The sequence below is a fragment of the Arachis hypogaea genome, chromosome 3 (assembly GCF_003086295.3).
Source record: "Arachis hypogaea cultivar Tifrunner chromosome 3, arahy.Tifrunner.gnm2.J5K5, whole genome shotgun sequence".
Classification (NCBI taxonomy): domain Eukaryota; kingdom Viridiplantae; phylum Streptophyta; class Magnoliopsida; order Fabales; family Fabaceae; genus Arachis; species Arachis hypogaea.
The window spans coordinates 14,927,196-14,945,006 of NC_092038.1; positions in this window are offsets into that span (position 1 = coordinate 14,927,196).

Here is a 17,811-nt window from a genome sequence, read left to right on the forward strand (position 1 = left end):
TAAAAATCCAAAAAATTAGAAAATCATGAAAATCAAAAATATTTTGTGTTTCTTGTTTGAGTCTTGAGTCAATTTTTAAGTTTGGTGTCAATTGCATGCTTTAAAAATTTTTTTCTTGCATTTTTCGAAAATTCCATGTATTCATAGTGTTCTTCATGATCTTCAAGTTGTTCTTGATAAGTCTTCTTGTTTGATCTTGATGTTTTCTTGTTTTGTGTCTTTTCTTGTTTTTCATGTGCATCTTTGCATTCATATTTTCCAAGCATTAAAAATTTCTAAGTTTGGTGTCTTGCATGTTTTCTTTGCATCAAAAATTTTTCAAAATTATGTTCTTGATGTTCATCATGATCTTCAAAGTGTTCTTGGTGTTCATCTTAACATTCATAGCATTCTTGCATGCATTCATTGTTTTGATCTAAAAATTTCATGCATTGAGTATTTTTGTTGTTTTTCTCTCTCATCAATAAAAATTTCAAAAATAAAAAAAATATCTTTTCCTTATTTTCCTCCAAATTTTCGAAATTTTGGGTTGATTTGGTCAAAAATTTCTAAAATTAGTTATTTCTTACAAGTCAAGTCAAAATTTCAATTTTAAAAATCTTATCTTTTCAAAATCTTTTTCAAAAAATCATATATTTTTCATTTTTTTTATAATTTTCAAAAATTTCAAAAATCTTTTTCAAAATATTTTCAAAATATTTTTCTTAATCTTTATATCATATTTTCGAAAATTAGCTAACAATTAATGTGATTGGTTCAAAAATTTGAAGTTTGTTATTTTCTTGTTAAGAAAGGTTCAATCTTTAAAGTCCTAGAATCTTATCTTGTAGTTTCTTGTTAGTTAAGTCAATTTTAAAATTAAATCTTTTTATCTTTTATCTTATCTTTTTCAAAAATTTTATCTTTTTAAAAAAAAATTTGATTTCAAAATATCTTATCTAACTTCTTATCTTCTTATCTTTTTCAAAATTTGATTTCAATTCTTTTTCAATCAACTAACTAACTTTTTGTTTGTTTCTTATCTTTTTCAAAACCACCTAACTACTTTTTCCTCTCTAATTTTCGAAAATATCTCACCCCTTTTTCAAAAATTCTTTTTAATTAATTAAGTGTTTCATGTTTTAATTTTAATACCTTTTAATTTTCAAAAATACTAACTCCTTTTTTCAAATTATTTTTGAAATTTCCCCTCTCTTTTCTTCTTCTATTTAATTAATTAATTACTAACACTTCTCTTCACCTCTCTTCATCTAAAAATCCGAACTTATTATATCCCTTGTGTTTGGATTCTTCTACCCCTTTCTTCTTCTACTAACATAAAGGAATCTCTATATTGTGACATAGAGGATTCCTCTTTCTTTTCTTGTTTTCTTCTCTTTCATATGAGCAGGAACAGGGAAAAAGGCAGTCTTGTTGAAATTGATCCAGAACCTGAAAGGACTCTGAAGAGAAAATTAAGAGAAGCTAAATTACAACAATCCAGAAACAACCTTTCAGAAATTTTTGAACAAGAGAAGCAGATGGCAGCCGAAAATAATAATAATGCAAGGAGAATGCTTGGTGACTTCACAAAGCCAACGTCCAAGTTTGATGGAAGAAGCATCTCCATTCCTGCCATTGGAGCCAATAACTTTGAGCTGAAACCTCAGCTAGTTGCCTTAATGCAACAAAACTGCAAGTTTTATGGACTTTCATCTGAAGATCCTTATCAATTTTTAACTGAGTTCTTGCAGATTTGTGAGACTGTAAAGATGAATGGAGTTGATCCTGAAGTCTACAGACTCATGCTTTTCCCTTTTGCTGTAAGAGACAGAGCTAGAATATGGTTGGATTCACAACCTAAGGATAGCCTGGACTCCTGGGATAAGCTGGTCACTGCCTTCTTGGATAAATTCTTTCCTCCTCAAAAGCTGAGCAAGCTGAGAGTGGATGTTCAAACCTTCAAACAAAAAGATGGTGAATCCCTCTATGAAGCTTGGGAAAGATACAAGCAGCTGACCAAAAGGTGTCCATCTACATGTTTTCAGAATGGACCATATTAGATATATTCTATTATGGTCTCTCTGAATTTTCGAAAATGTCACTGGACCATTCTGCAGGTGGATCTATTCACCTAAAGAGAACGCCTGAAGAGGCTCAAGAACTCATTGACATGGTTGCAAACAACCAATTCATGTACACCTCTGAGAGGAATTCCGTGAATAATGGGATACCTCAGAAGAAAGGAGTTCTTGAAATTGATGCTCTGAATGCCATATTGGCTCAGAACAAAGTGTTGACTCAACAGGTCAACATGATCTCTCAAAATCTGAATGGACTGCAACATGCATCCAACAGTACTAGAGAGGCAGCTTCTGAAGAAGCTTATGATCCTGAAAACCCTGCCATGACAGAGGTTAATTACATGGGTGAATCTTATGGAAACACCTATAACCCATCATGGAGAAATCATCTAAATTTCTCCTGGAAGGATCAACAAAAGCCTCAACAAGGCTTTAACAATGGTGGACGCAATAGGCTAAGCAATAGCAAGCCATATCCATCATCTTCTCAGCAACAGACAGAGAATTCAGAACAAAACACTTCTAATTTAGCCAATATTGTCTCTGATCTGTCAAAGGCCACTTTCAGTTTCATGAATGAAACAAGATCCTCCATCAGAAATTTGGAGGCACAAGTGGGCCAGCTGAGTAAGAAAGTCATTGAAACTCCTCCCAGTATGCTCCCAAGCAATACAGAAGAGAATCCAAAAGGAGAGTGCAAGGCCATTGATGTGATCAAAATGGCTGAATGCACAAGGGAGGAGGAGGACGAAAATCCTAGTGAGGAAGACCTCCTGGGACGTCCCTCAAGCAAGAAGGAGTTTCCTATTAAGGATCCAAAGGAATCTGAGGCTCATAGAGAGACCATAGAGATTCCATTAAATCTCCTTCTGCCATTCATGAGCTCTGAAGACTATTCTTCCTCTGAAGAGGATGAAGATGTGACTGGAGAGCAAGTTGCTCAATATTTAGGAGCTATCATGAAGCTGAATGCCAAGCTGTTTGGTAATGAAACTTGGGAAAGTGAACCTCCCTTGCTGATTAGTGAACTAGACACTTGGATTTAGAAAACTCTACCTCAAAAGAAACAAGATCTTGGCAAGTTCTTAATACCTTGTTCCATTGGCACCATGAGCTTTGAAAAAGCTCTATGTGATCTGGGGTCAGGGATAAATCTTATGCCACTCTCTGTAATGGAGAAGCTGGGGATCATTGAGGTACAACCTGCCTTATTCTCATTACAATTAGCAGACAAGTCATTGAGACAAGCTTATGGAATAGTGGAGGACGTGTTAGTAAAGGTTGAAGGCCTTTACATCCCTGCTGATTTCATAATCTTAGACACTAGGAAGGAAGAGGATGATTGCATCATCCTTGGAAGACCTTTCCTAGCCACAGCAGGAGCTGTGATAGATGTCAACAGAGGTGAATTAGTCCTTCAATTGAATGGGGACTACCTTGTGTTTAAGGCACATGGCCATCCCTCTATAACAAAAGAGAGTAAGCATGAAGAGCTTCTCTCAGTTCAGAGTCAAGAAGAGCCCACACAGTCAAACTCTAAGTTTGGTGTTGTGAAGCCACAACCAAACTCTAAGTTTGGTGCTCAGACCCTATATCCAAACTCTAAGTTTGGTGTTGGGACTACACTAACATTGACCTGATCACCTTGTGGCTCCATGAGAGCCACTGTCAAGCTATTGACATTAAAGAAGCGCTTGTTGGGAGGCAACCCAATTTTATTTATCTAATATTTATTTTATTTTGTTTTATTGTTATTTTGTGTTTTATTAGGTACATGATCATGAGGAGTCACGAAAAAATAAAAAAAAATTAATTAAAAACAGAGTCAAAAACAGAAGAAAAAAATTTTCACCCTGGAGGACGCACAGGCTGGCGTTCAACGCCAGTAAGATGCATCTGGCCGGCGTTCAACGCCAGAACAGAGCACCATTCTGGCACTGAACGCCAGAAACAAGCAACATCCTGGCGCTGAACGCCAGGAATGTGCCCAGAGAAGAAAAGCTGGCGCTGAACGCCAGCAACAAGCATGAAACTGGCGTTCAACGCCAGAAACATGCTTTACATGGGCGTTGAACGCCCAGAACATGCACCAATGGGCGTTTAAACGCCAGTTTGGTGTGCAAAGGCATTTTACATGCCTATTTGGTGCAGGGATGGAATTCCTTGACACCTCAGGATCCTGTGGACCCTACAGGATCATCTCAGGATCTGTGGACCCCACAGGATCCCCACCTACTATATTCCCACCTTACCTCCTAATCCTATTTTTGTGATTTGAATTCCCCATATCACACTTCCCAACACTCCTCACCAATCACCTCAATTCCTCTTCCCAATTACCCCTTCACCACTCACATCAATCCACTCTTCCCCATAAACCCCACCTACCTTCATAAAATTCAAAATCAATTTCCCACCCATTCCCACCCAAAATGGCCGAACACCCACCCTCCCCTCTCCCTATAAATACCCTTCCATTCTCCTTCATTTTCACACAACACAACCACCTCTTCTTCCCTTGACCGAACCTACCTCTCTCCCTCTCCTCCATATTTTCTTCTTCTTCTTCTTCTTCTTCTTCTCTTCTTTCTTCTATTGCTCGAGGACGAGCAATCTTTTAAGTTTAGTGTGGTAAAAAGCATAAGCTTTTTGTTTTTTTTCATTATCATTAATGGCACCTAAGGCCGGAGTATCCTCTAGAAAAGGGAAAGGAAAGACAAAAGCTTCCACCTCCGAGTCATGGGAGATGGAAAGATTCATCTCCAAGAGCCATCAAGACCACTTCTATGATGTTGTGGCAAAGAAGAAGGTGATCCCCGAGGTCCCTTTCAAGCTCAAAAAGAATGAGTATCCGGAAATTCGACATGAAATCCAAAGAAGAGGTTGGGAAGTCCTAACCAACCCCATGCAACAAGTCGGAATATTGATGGTTCAAGAGTTCTATGCCAATGCATGGATCACTAGGAACCATGATCAAAGTATGAACCCGAATCCAAAGAACTATCTCACAATGGTTCGGGGGAAATACTTAGATTTTAGTCAGGAAAATGTGAGGTTGGCGTTTCACTTGCCCATGATGCAAGGGAATGAACGCCCCTACACTAGAAGGGTCAATTTTAATCAAAGGTTGGACCAAGTCCTAATGGACATATGTGTGGAAGGAGCTCAGTGGAGAATAGATTCCAAAGGCAAGCCAGTTCAACTAAGAAGACTGGATCTCAAGCCTGTGGCTAGAGGATGGTTGGAGTTCATTCAATGCTCCATCATTCCTACTAGCAACCGATCTGAAGTTACTGTGGATCGGGCCATCATGATCCATAGCATCATGATTGGAGAGGAAATAGAAGTTCATGAGGTCATCTCCAATGAACTCTACAAAATAGCCGATAAGTCCTCCACCATGGCAAGGCTAGCTTTTCCTCACCTTATTTGCCATCTGTGTTACTCAGCTGGAGTTATCATAGAAGGAGACACCTCCATTGAAGAGGATAAGCCCATCACCAAGAAAAGGATGGAGCAAGCAAGAGAGACCATGCACGGTTCTCAAGAAGTGTATGAGGAAGCTCATCATCAACAAATTCCTGAGATACCTCAAGGGATGCACTTTCCTCCCAACAACTATTGGGAGCAACTCAACACCTCCTTAGAAGATTTGAGCCACAATGTGGAACAATTAAGGGTGGAACATCATGAGCACTCCATCATTCTCCAAGAAATAAGAGAAGACCAAAAAGCAATGAGGGAGGAGCAACAAAGGCAAGGAAGGGACATAGAAGAGCTTAAGGACATTGTTGGTCCTTCAAGAAGAAGACGCCACTAAAGGTGGATTCATTCCTTGTTCTTTATTTCTTTCTGTTTTCGGTTTTTAATGTTGTGTTTATCTATGTTTTGTGTCTCTACTTCATGATCATTAGTATGTAACCATGCCTTAAAGCTATGAATAAAATCCATTAATCCTTCACCTCTCTTAAATGAAAAGTGTTTTAATTCAAAAGAACAAGAAGTACATGAATTTCGAATTTATCCTTGAATTTAATTTAATTATATTGATGTGGTGACAATATTTTTTGTTTTCTGAATGAATGATTGAACAGTGCATATGTCTTTTGATATTGTTGTTTATGAGTGTTAAAATTGTTGGCTCTTGAAAGAATGATGAACAAAGAGAAATGTTATTGAGGATCTGAAAAATCATGAAATTGATTCTTGAAGCAAGAAAAAGCAGTGAAAAAACAAAAACTTACAAAAAATGGCGAAAAAAAATAGAAAGAAAAAGAAAAAGCAAGCAGAAAAAGCCAATAGCCCTTAAAACCAAAAGGCAAGGGTAAAAAGGATCCAAGGCTTTTAGCATCAATGGATAGGAGGGCCCAAGGAAATTAAATCCAGGCCTAAGCGGCTAAATCAAGCTGTCCCTAACCATGTGCTTGTGTCATGAAGGTCCAAGTGAAAAGCTTGAGACTGAGTGGTTAAAGTCGTGATCCAAAGCAAAAGAGTGTGCTTAAGAGCTCTTGACACCACTAACTGGGGACTCTAGCAAAGCTGAGTCACAATCTGAAAAGGTTCACCCAGTTATGTGTCTGTGGCATTTATGTATCCGGTGGTAATACTGGAAAACAAAGTGCTTAGGGCAACGGCCAAGACTCATAAGTAGCTGTGTTCAGGAATCAACATGCTTAACTCGGAAATTCAATAATACTATCCAAAATTCTAAGTTCCTAGAGAAGCCAATCATTCTGAACTTCAAAGGAAAAAGTGAGATGCCAAAACTGTTCAGAAGCAAAAAGCTACAAGTCCCGCTCATCTAATTATAATTAATATTCATTGATATTTTGGAATTTATAGTATATTCTCTTCTTTTTATCCTAATTGATTTTCAGTTGCTTGGGGACAAGCAACAATTTAAGTTTGGTGTTGTGATGAGCGGATAATTTATACGCTTTTTGGCATTGTTTTTAGGTAGTTTTTAGTAAGTTTGAGCTACTTTTAGGGATGTTTTCATTAGTTTTTATGTTAAATTCACATTTCTGGACTTTACTATGAGTTTTTGTATTTTTCTGTAATTTCAGGTATTTTCTGGCTGAAATTGAGGGAGTTGAGCAAAACTCTGAAAAAGGCTGACAAAAGGACTGCTGATGCTGTTGGAATCTGACCTCCCTGCACTCGAAATGGATTTTCTGGAGCTACAGAACTCCAAATAGCGCGCTCTCAACGGCGTTGGAAAGTAGACATCCAGAGCTTTCCAGCAATATATAATAGTCCATACTTTATTCGGAAATTGACGACGTAACTTGGCGTTGAACGCCAAGTTCATGCTGCTGTCTGGAGTTAAACGCCAGAAAAACGTCATGATCCGGAGTTGAACGCCCAAAACACGTCATAACTTGGAGTTCAACTCCAAGTAAAGCCTCAGCTCGTGGATAGATCAAGCTCAGCCCAAACATACACCAAGTGGGCCCCGGAAGTGAATTTATGCATCAAATGCTTACTCATGTAAACCCTAGTAGCTAGTCTAGTATAAATAAGATAAGTTACTATTGTATTAGACATCTTTGGTCTCAGTTTTGTATTATTCTTCATCTTAGGAGACTACTGATCACATTCAGGGGGGCTGGCCATTTGGTCATGCCTGAACCTTTTACTTATGTATTTTCAACGGTAGAGTTTCTGCACACCATAGATTAAGGGTGTGGAGCTCTGCTGTACCTCAAGTTTCAATACAATCACTATTACTTTTTATTCAATTCCCTTTTATTCTTATTCCAAGATATACGCTACACTTAACTTTGATGAATGTGATGATCCGTGACACTCATCATCATTCTCACCCATGAACGCGCGTGACTGACAACCACTTCCGTTCTACCTTAGGCCGGGCGCATATCTCTTAGATTCCCCAACAGAATCTTCGTGGTATAAGCTAGATAGATGGCGGCATTCATGAGGATCCGAAAAGTCTAACCTTGTCTGTGGTATTCCGAGTAGGATCCTGGGAATCCGGAAAGCCTAACCTTGTCTGTGGTATTCCGAGTAGGATTCCGGTATTGAATGACTGTGACGAGCTTCAAACTCCTGAAGGCTGGACGTTAGTGACAGACGCAAAAGAATCAATGGATTCTATTCCAACCTGATTGAGAACCGACAGATGATTAGCCGTGCTGTGACAGAGCATAGGAACGTTTTCACTGAGAGGACGGGATGTAGCCATCAACCATGGGTGATGCCTCCAGACGATTAGCCGTGCAGTGACAGCGCATAGGATCATTTTCCCGAGAGGATTGAAAGTAGCCACCGATGATGGTGATGCCCTACATACAGCTTGCCATGGAAAGGAGTAAGAAGGATTGAAGGAAGAGTGAGTAGTGAAGTAGAGTTTCAAGAGGAGCACAGCATCTCCATACACCTATCTGAAATTCTCACTATTGATTTACATAAGTATTTCTATCCTATTTTCTGTTTATTTTTATTAATCATATTTGATTTTCTAAATTCCATAATTTTATCCGCCTAACTGAAATTCACAAGGTGACCATAGCTTGCTTCATACCAACAATCTCTGTGGGATCGACCCTTACTCACGTAAGGTTTATTACTTGGACGACCCAGTACACTTGCTGGTTAGTTGAACGGAGTTGTGAGCTTCTCTAATAGTGCCTGGAATTCTTTTATCACAATTTTGTCCACCAGTATGCATGGTTAGATCATTAAAGGTGTAAATTATAGTATGTGTATAGTTTTTTTTTTGTTTTATTTTACTCTTCGAGGAACCGAATTTCAAAGTAACTTGAATTATCAGGCATAGATATAGATGGTTGCACTACAACAAAAATCACTTTTAACGACAAATTTTTAGCGGCCATAATACAATGACTACTATTTTTTTAATTTAACCTATGTTTTTGTAGCCATTATATATTTGCCATTATTAATATATGTTATAATGGTAATTATTATTATTGCCACTAAATTATTATCTTTTTACTTTTATTTTTAATTTTTTCAAAATTAATAACGGCCATTAATATTATTGCCGGTAAAAAGTGTTCTTAAATTAAATTAATCAAAAAAAAGAGAAAATAAAAAAGCTATGTTCATGTTTCTGGGTAAAAAGTTCATGCCCTGGACAAAGCTACAAAACTCTCTTCCGTCGAACTCACTTCCTTCCATCGCCAATTACCACCGCCGTAGGCCTTGCCACCACCGATTACTCTTTTCCACTCATTCAAACCGCATCTCGATTTATGTTTCGTCTATTCTCCACCTCAGTTGTCTCATATCCACCATCGCCAACGTCCTCCAGTTCCAGAGCCTCTGTTGCTGCATCATCCTTCTGAGTGGAATTGCTGACGACAACTTGTAGCTGTGGATTCCGGCAACAACTACACCTACTCCAACTAGTCCAAAAGTGGTGGAGATCATAGCTTCCGGTCGCAATTGTTCTTCATTTTCACGTTGAAGCTTAGTGAACGGTCAAATTTGTTATGAAATTAGGTTATAATAACGTAAATCTTCCTAATTATTTTGATTTTTTATATTTCAGTTTGTTCTCTTTTTCTCCAATGGCAGCTCCTTTTACTACTGCATTCTCGCCGATTTCTTCTTTTTCTTCTAGTTGCTGTGTTGAGTTTACCACATCACCGGTACTATTCTCTTTTCTCACACATGTTTATTGCTATTGCTCCACCGAATGCTTTTGTTTGTTATATTTATGAATCTTAGTTTGAGTGGAATGACAATTAAGGAAGACTTTGAGGTTAGGGAGAAATTGGAAATGAAAATGAAAAATAAAAAAGAAAATCAGCTTTTGAAATAAATATGTAAACATGTAATTTACAATGCATTTTAGCTAGCATAGAAATTGTTGGATGAAGAGGAGTACCTTGATTCAGGGAATTTTGCATAATTCTATTTTACTTTGATCAACAAAGAAAAAGAAGAGAAAGAGAAAAAGGAAGGAAGAACATTTTCCTTTGAGGTTTGATACAGTTTGATGCTATGTGCTGCTTGAAGATCATGCATGATTATGTATGCGCGATTGATTATCTTCAAGTATTTGTGTGTTTATTGTCTTGATTTATGACTTTCTAACAGACAGTTCTTGATCATAATGATACTGGAATTCTAGCACTTTCTGATGAGACTGAGTTGGAAAGTGTTTCATCCGAAGATCGCCATGGAAGGTGGGCGAGTGACTTTCAAAATTGTTCTTTCATACCACGGGGCATCTTTTGATGGGTGGCAAAAGCAACCAGGATTGAGTACCGTTCAAAGGCAAGAACATTTATCCCTTATTGCGGACTTAAGAAATGAGCAAATTGGCTTTAACGTTACAAAATTCACTCTCTTTTGCACATTAGTATGATGTCTATCATAAATCCATGACCTATTACTTGTTCTTTAAATTGCATGTTAAAAGTATGTTTTACTGAATTATCTTTCTGAATTTGTTTAGTTAACTAATCCATTTCTTGCTCTTGTACTCTTTTCTCAATGCAGTATAGTAGAAGGTTCACTTGGCAAATTTGTTGATGAAAAGAAAACTCAACTACTCAAGGACAAAGGTTTGCCTGTTGAAGGCTGTGCTGTTGTTGCAAGTTGTACTGACAAAGGGGTGACAGCACTTCAACAAGTCTGTTCTTTCTGTAAGTAATTTCTGATGACTGGAGGGGGTCGAATTATTTAGGTTGTTCTCCCATGGTAGTATATAGTTGGCATTCCTTGAAAGGAATGGAAATGTCTGTAGAAGTTACATAATTTTGGTGAAACTACAAGGATAGGACCAGGACAAGGAGTCCTGTAGTGTAATGCGAGTGTACGAAAAAAGATAAAGGCAAAAGGGAATGCTTTAAAGAGTGGTTTTTGTGCCGCAATCCAAATAATTGGAAAAAATACAAGGCGGCTAAGAAAGAGTCAAAAGTGGCTGTAAGTGAAGCAAGAACAAGAGCATATGAAGGTCTCTACCAATCTTTAGTTACGAAACAAAGAGAAAATGGGATATATAGAATCGCAAAGAACCGTGAAAGAAGAACGAGAGACTTGGATCAAGTTAAGTGCATAAAGGATAAAGATAGAGAGGTTTTGGCTCAAGATGAGATCAATGAAAGGTAGAAGAGCTACCTCTACGAGTTATTTAATGAAGAATAGAAGAATCTTCCGAGCCTTGGTTGGTTATGCACGAGAGAAGAAGATCAAAACTTCGACTATCGAAGGATTCGAGACTTTGAGATAAAAGAGTCTCTAAACCGGATGAAAAATAGCAGGGCAACAGGACCCGATAATATTCCAATTGAAGTTTGGAACGGCTTTGGAGTGAAAGACATTATTTGGTTAACCAAGCTTTTCAATGAGATTTTAAGGTCAAAGACGATGCCAGATGAGTGGAGAAAGAGCACCTTGATACCTATCTACAAGAATAAAGGGGATATACAGAGTTGCAAAAACTATAAAGGCATCAAGCTCATGAGCCATACCATGAAATTATGGAAAAAGGTGATAGAACGGAGACTGAGACAAGAGACATAAATAACAAAGAACCAATTTGATTTTATGCCAAGCAAATCCACCACTAACGCTACATACCTGTTAAGAAGGATGATGGATAGGTATCGTAGTAATAAAAGGGATCTGCATATGGTGTTTATTGATTTGAAGAAATCCTACGATAGGGTGGCAAGGGAGGTCTTATAGAAGGTTTTGGAAAGGAAGAGAGTAGGAATTGCATATATTCGTGCAATTAAAAACATGTATGATGGGGCTATAACTAGTGGGAAGACTCAAGGTGGTGTGATAGAGGAATTTTCTATTGGTATAAGATTATACCAGTGATCATCCTTAAGTCCATACCTTTTTATATTAGTTTTGGAAGTACTCATAGAGTATATCAAAGAGCTTGTGCCATGGTGCATACTTTTTGCCGATGATATCGTCCTCATGGGAAAGTCAAGGAAAGACATAAATAATAAGTTGGATTCATGGAGATAAGCTCTAGAAGTGTATGGCTTGCGCATAAGCCGTAGCAAGACAGAATATATGGAATGTAAGTTGGCCGCTAAAGAAAAAAAAACTCTAATGTAGAGGTGAAGATTGGAGAAAATTTTCTACAAAAAGTAAAAATTTTAAGTATCTTAGGTGTAGGGGTGTTCACGGTGCGGTTTGGATCGGTTTTAAGGAAAAAAGTCATCCGCTCCAAACGCTTAATTCATGTGCGATGCAGATTGGATTGGATGAACTTTTTTTGGAAATCCGATCCGATCCGATCCTATTACAAGCAGTTTGGTTGGGTTTGGATTTGCGGTTTTTTTAAATAAAAAAATAATAACTTAATTTATAAAGTTGATAACCTGTCCAACAATCCAACATAATAATAAAACATAAATTTCATAGAACATTATAAAGCAACATGTCCAAATATCCAACAATCCAACCTATTCAGCAAGTCTTGAATAATAATTCTTCAACATAAAAACAACTAAACAAGTCTCAACAACATAAAATTAAATAACATAACAAAGTCTTAATAAAAACATGACATAAAAAACTCCAAGCTGAGAAGTGAAGCATCGATGACTAATCAGATTCATCACTAAAGTCCTCTTCCTCTATTAGTTGAGAAATTGGCTCAAATTCTACAATAAAATATAGTAAAATAAATATTAGTAACTTAAACATATTACCAAGTAGTAAAGTTAATCAATATATGTAGATAGAATAAAACATAATAATAAAGAATATTACCTTTCTCAAATTTTTCAAATTCTTCATAAGACTCCTCAAGGTCAATTGGCAATAAATTGGCTCGAGACCAATTTTGTGCACAAATCAAAGCTTCAACAACTTTTGGGGTAAGAGAACTTCTATATTGATTAAGCACTCTACCTCCAGTGCTAAAGGCGGATTCAAAAGCAACCGTTGACACCAGCATAGCTAGAATATCTCTCGCAATTTGACTTAGAACAAGATATTTGTAATTGTTAGAGCTCACTTTCCACCAAGTTAAAATATCAAAACTACTTGGATCAACTGGTTTCTCCAAAGACTTCATGAGATATAAATCCACTTCATTTGTGTTGATACTCTCACTTGCTTGTACATCATTTTCAAATGCTGCTACAAAGCGAACATCATCAAAGGCACTATCATCCATATCCACATCTTGCTTGGCTATGTTGTGCAGATTGGTGTGCTTGATCACTATTGAGAGCAATCCTATAGCTATTGAGCAAGCCATTGAATACTTCCTTTACCTTACCACATAAGAAATCAGCATCCTCCTTCTCAAACAACCTTTGAAAACTCCACTTAACAAACTTAATCTTATATCTAGGGTCAAGTACCACAGTAACAAAAATCATCATATTCATGTTCCTTGGTGCACGGAATTGCGATCACACTTTTCACAAGTCCGGTACAACTAACCAGCAAGTACACTGGGTTGTCCAAGTAATAAAACCTTACGCGAGTAAGGGTCGATCCCACGGAGATCGCCGGCTTCAAGCAAGCTATGATCATCCTGTAAATCTTAGTCAAGCGGATTCAATTGGTTATGGATTTTGATAATTGAAAGATAAATAAAACACAAATTAAAATAAAGATACTTATGTAATTCATTGGTGGGAATTTCAAATAAGTGTTTGGAGATGCTTTGTTGCTTCTGAACCTCTGCTTCCTATTGTCTTCATCCAATCATGCGTACTCCCTTCCATGGCAAGCTGTATGTAAGTGGATCACCATTGTCAATGGCTACTATCTGTCCTCTCAGTGAAAATGGTCCAGCTACGATTTCTGTACGGCTAATCAACTGTCGGATTTATCGTCTCGGATGAAAAATACCAGGCACAGCTACCGCACGGCTAATCATCTGTCAGTTTTCCCTTGTATCGGAATATGATCTCTCTATCCTTTTGCATACTGTCACTGCACCCAACATTCATGAGTTTGAAGCTCGTCACAGTCATCCCGTCACAGATCCTACTCGAAATACCACAGACAAGGTATAAACTTTTTGGATCTCAGGAATGCTGCCAATTGGTTGTAGCCTATACCACGAAGGTTCTAACCTCACGGACTCGGTCCGTGGATCAGAGACCTAAGAGACTATACTCTGGTTGTCGTCCAATGACTACGTTGAACATCATGTAGACCACTTGTGGTTGTCAGGCACGCGGATCTTGGCTAAGTGAGTAACGAAGATAGTGGGTGATTGTCACTGATCACCCCTTCATTCTGACTTAACTGAATTAAGTACAAGACTATATCTTGGAGAAGAAATAGTCGTGAATTGAAAGAAAAACAATAGTACCTGCATTAATTCATGAAGAACAGTAGAGCTTCGCACCTTAATCTATGAGGTGTAGAAACTCCACCGTTGAAAAATACATAAGAGAGAAAGGTCGAGGCATGGCCGAATGGCCAGACTCCCTCAAAGTGATCAAAAGATCAAAAGATGATCCAAAGATATCCCAGTCTAAAAGATTCTAGATACAATAGGAAAAATTGCTATTTATACTAAACTAGTAACTAAGGTTTATAGAAAATAAGTAACTAAGTGCAGATAGTGCAGAAATCCACTTTCGGGGCCCACTTAGTGTGTGCTTGGACTGAGCATTGAGCTTTACATGTGCATAGGCTTTTTCGGGAGTTAAACGCCAGCTTGGATGCCAATTTGGGTGTTTAACTCCAGCTCTGGTGCTAGTTCCGACGTTTTACGCCAGAAAAGGGTCTCTGGTGGGCGTTTGGACGCCAGTTTGGGCCATCAAATCTCGGGCAAAGTATAAACTATTATACATTGATGGAAATCCCAAAATGTCTACTTTCCAACGCAATTGAGAGCGCCCTAATTGGGCTTCTGTAGCTCCAAAAAATCTACTTCGAGTGCAGGAGGGTCAGAATCCAACAACATATGCAGTCCTTTCTCAGCCTCTGAATCAGACTTTTGCTCAGGTCCCTCAATTTCAGCCAGAAAATATCTAAAATTATAGAAAAATACACAAACTCATAGTAAAGTCCAGAAATGTGATTTTTGCATAAAAACTAATAAAAATATGAAAAAAATAACTAAAACATACTAAAAACTATGTAAAAACAATGCCAAAAAATGTATAAATTATCCGCTCATCATTCCTCAAGTTACCCCAATATTTATCATGATTAGCTTTCATTTTTTATCCATACCCTTAAGTAATATGTCATTACTATCAGCCCAAGTATTCAAAGAACTAAGAATTGAACAAAAGTGATGAAAATATGAAGAAGAGGTCACAAATGTAGAACCCGAAACTTTTTTTGTTACATCAGAAAAATTCTTTAAAAACCTCACAAAGCATCTTGCATTGTCCCAATCTTCATTCTTTGGAATGCCCCCTTGCATCATTACAAACTCAGCATCCCTCTCACTTAATCTCTTAAAGGCTTTTTGGAATTTTAAAGCACTATTAAGCATTATGTAAGTGGAATTCCACCTAGTGGAGACATCTAGTTGCACACAAGAGTAGTCTTGGATCTAGCCTCTTTAATACAACTTTTAAACCTATCCATGCGACTAGGAGAAGCACGAACAATCTAATAGTATTCCTAATTTTACTAATTGAAGAATGCATATCCTTCAAACTATCATTCACCACCAAGTTCAAGATATGAGCACAACACCTAACATGCAAATGTTCACCTTTTAAATGATGTGAATTCCAATCCTCTATTCTATCTTTCAAGTAACAAATGGCAACATCATTTGAACTAGTATTATCAACTGTGATGCTAAAGACTCTACTTATTTCCCAATTTAAAAGATATTTTTCTATCTTTCTACCAATTGTTTCACCTTTATAATTTTTAATGAGACAAAAGTTAATAATTCTCTTTTGCAACTTCCAATCTTGATCAATAAAATGTGCAGTGAGGAAAAGATAGTTTAGATTTTGTACAAAAGTCCAACAATCAATGGTCAAACACACACATTGATTTGAATTTATAAAGACACTCTTCAACTTATATTTTTCATTCATGAACAAGTTCCAACAATCCCTAGCAACTGATATCCTGACCGAAATATGCAGTTTTGGCTGCAAAAACACTCATGAAATAACGAAATCCCTCTCCTTCAAAAAATCAAAAGGTCAACTCATCTATCATTATCATTCTAGCAAGAGCTTGTCTTCATAAATCAAGATCAAATGATACAGCAGTCAAACAATTACCCATCCTATTTCCTCCTTCTTTTTTAAGTTGCTGCATAACAAGTGTTTGTTGTGTGTGATCAAGTGAATCTTTTAAAAAATTTCTACACTGACTCAACAAATGACTTTTAAGATTGCTAATACCATTTTTATGTGAATCAGCCACATAAGATACTCCACACCACTTACATATAGCCCCCAGGTTTAGGACCACTTTCATATTTTTTAAAATGCTCCCAAGTCCAAGATCTAGGTCTAATAGGTTTTTTAGAGTTACCTGTACCTGGTTCCTCAGATTAGCCATGATTAGTTAACTCATCAGCAACATTTTCTTTGCCTCTTCTCCTCTTAGATCTAGTTCCTTCATTATTCTTATCACTGTGTGGCGGTAACGGCGGCAGCGATGGTGGCTGCGTTTGCGTCTGCGTCTGCGTTTATGGCTGCGACTACGGCTGTGACAGCGACATCGACTCCGACTGTCCCAAAGATCTGACTAATTCAAAAGTGGACGGAGTGGCACTAGTAAATCCTGGCTCACTGCTTTGAACATCCTGTGATAACCAAAATCAGTTTATGTTATCTTAATGTTTTTTTGAAATAATCAACATATTGAATTGTTACCAACGTATACATTCCAAAATAAGAATATTACCTCAGGATATGAAGCTGACATTATTGACCTTCCAATTAAAAGCTAAAATCAAACTGCACAAATATAAAATCTACAAAAGTACAACATAAAATTTAATATAACAAATTCTCAAAGATAATAAGAACAGATTGTCAAAAATAATAAATTTAACACAATGTCAAAGGAACAAGAACAAATTGACTTCAAATTCAATACATTAACAGAAATAGAGGAGAAAAACTATTTCTTTTTATTTTTAATAAAAAAGTCATCAAGAAAACAGGATTGGGGGTGGTTCGTGGATATTATTATAATAACTATGGTTTGAAAATCAAATATTAATTATTTGATGATTGAGCTTAAAATAGACTAGAAAATCGTGTGCACTTTGATATGATCATCATATAAAAAAAACGTAAAAACTCACCAAGAAGAGGAGGCAACAGCAGCGTCAAAGAGGAGGCGGTGGATGGGGTCGACGACTCGACGTGTGACGGTGAGGGTGAGTGAGGTTTGAGGAGTGTGTGAGTCTGTGACTCTGTGAGATACAGTGAGAGACTGTGAGTGAGTAAGAGTGAAGAGTTGTGAGTACTGAGTAGGGTTTCTTTCTTTAGGTTATGTCATTAGGGTTTGTGTTTGTTTGGGAGGAAGGAGAAATGGGAAATGAATGTGTGCAGCGCTATAGGTGACTTGTGATTGGGTATTATTATTATTATTATTATTATTATTATTATTATTATTATTATTATTATTATTATTATTATTCTATGTGGTTCGGTTTGGTTGTGCAGAAAGTGAAACCATAAACCGAATTGAACCGTAATGAAACCAATCCAAAATCTAAAAAATCCAAAATTGAGCGGTTTGAAACGATTTTCGGTTTGGATTGGTGCGATTTTGCATTTTTTTTTACCGGTTTGGATCTGAACACCCTTACTTGGGTGTATCA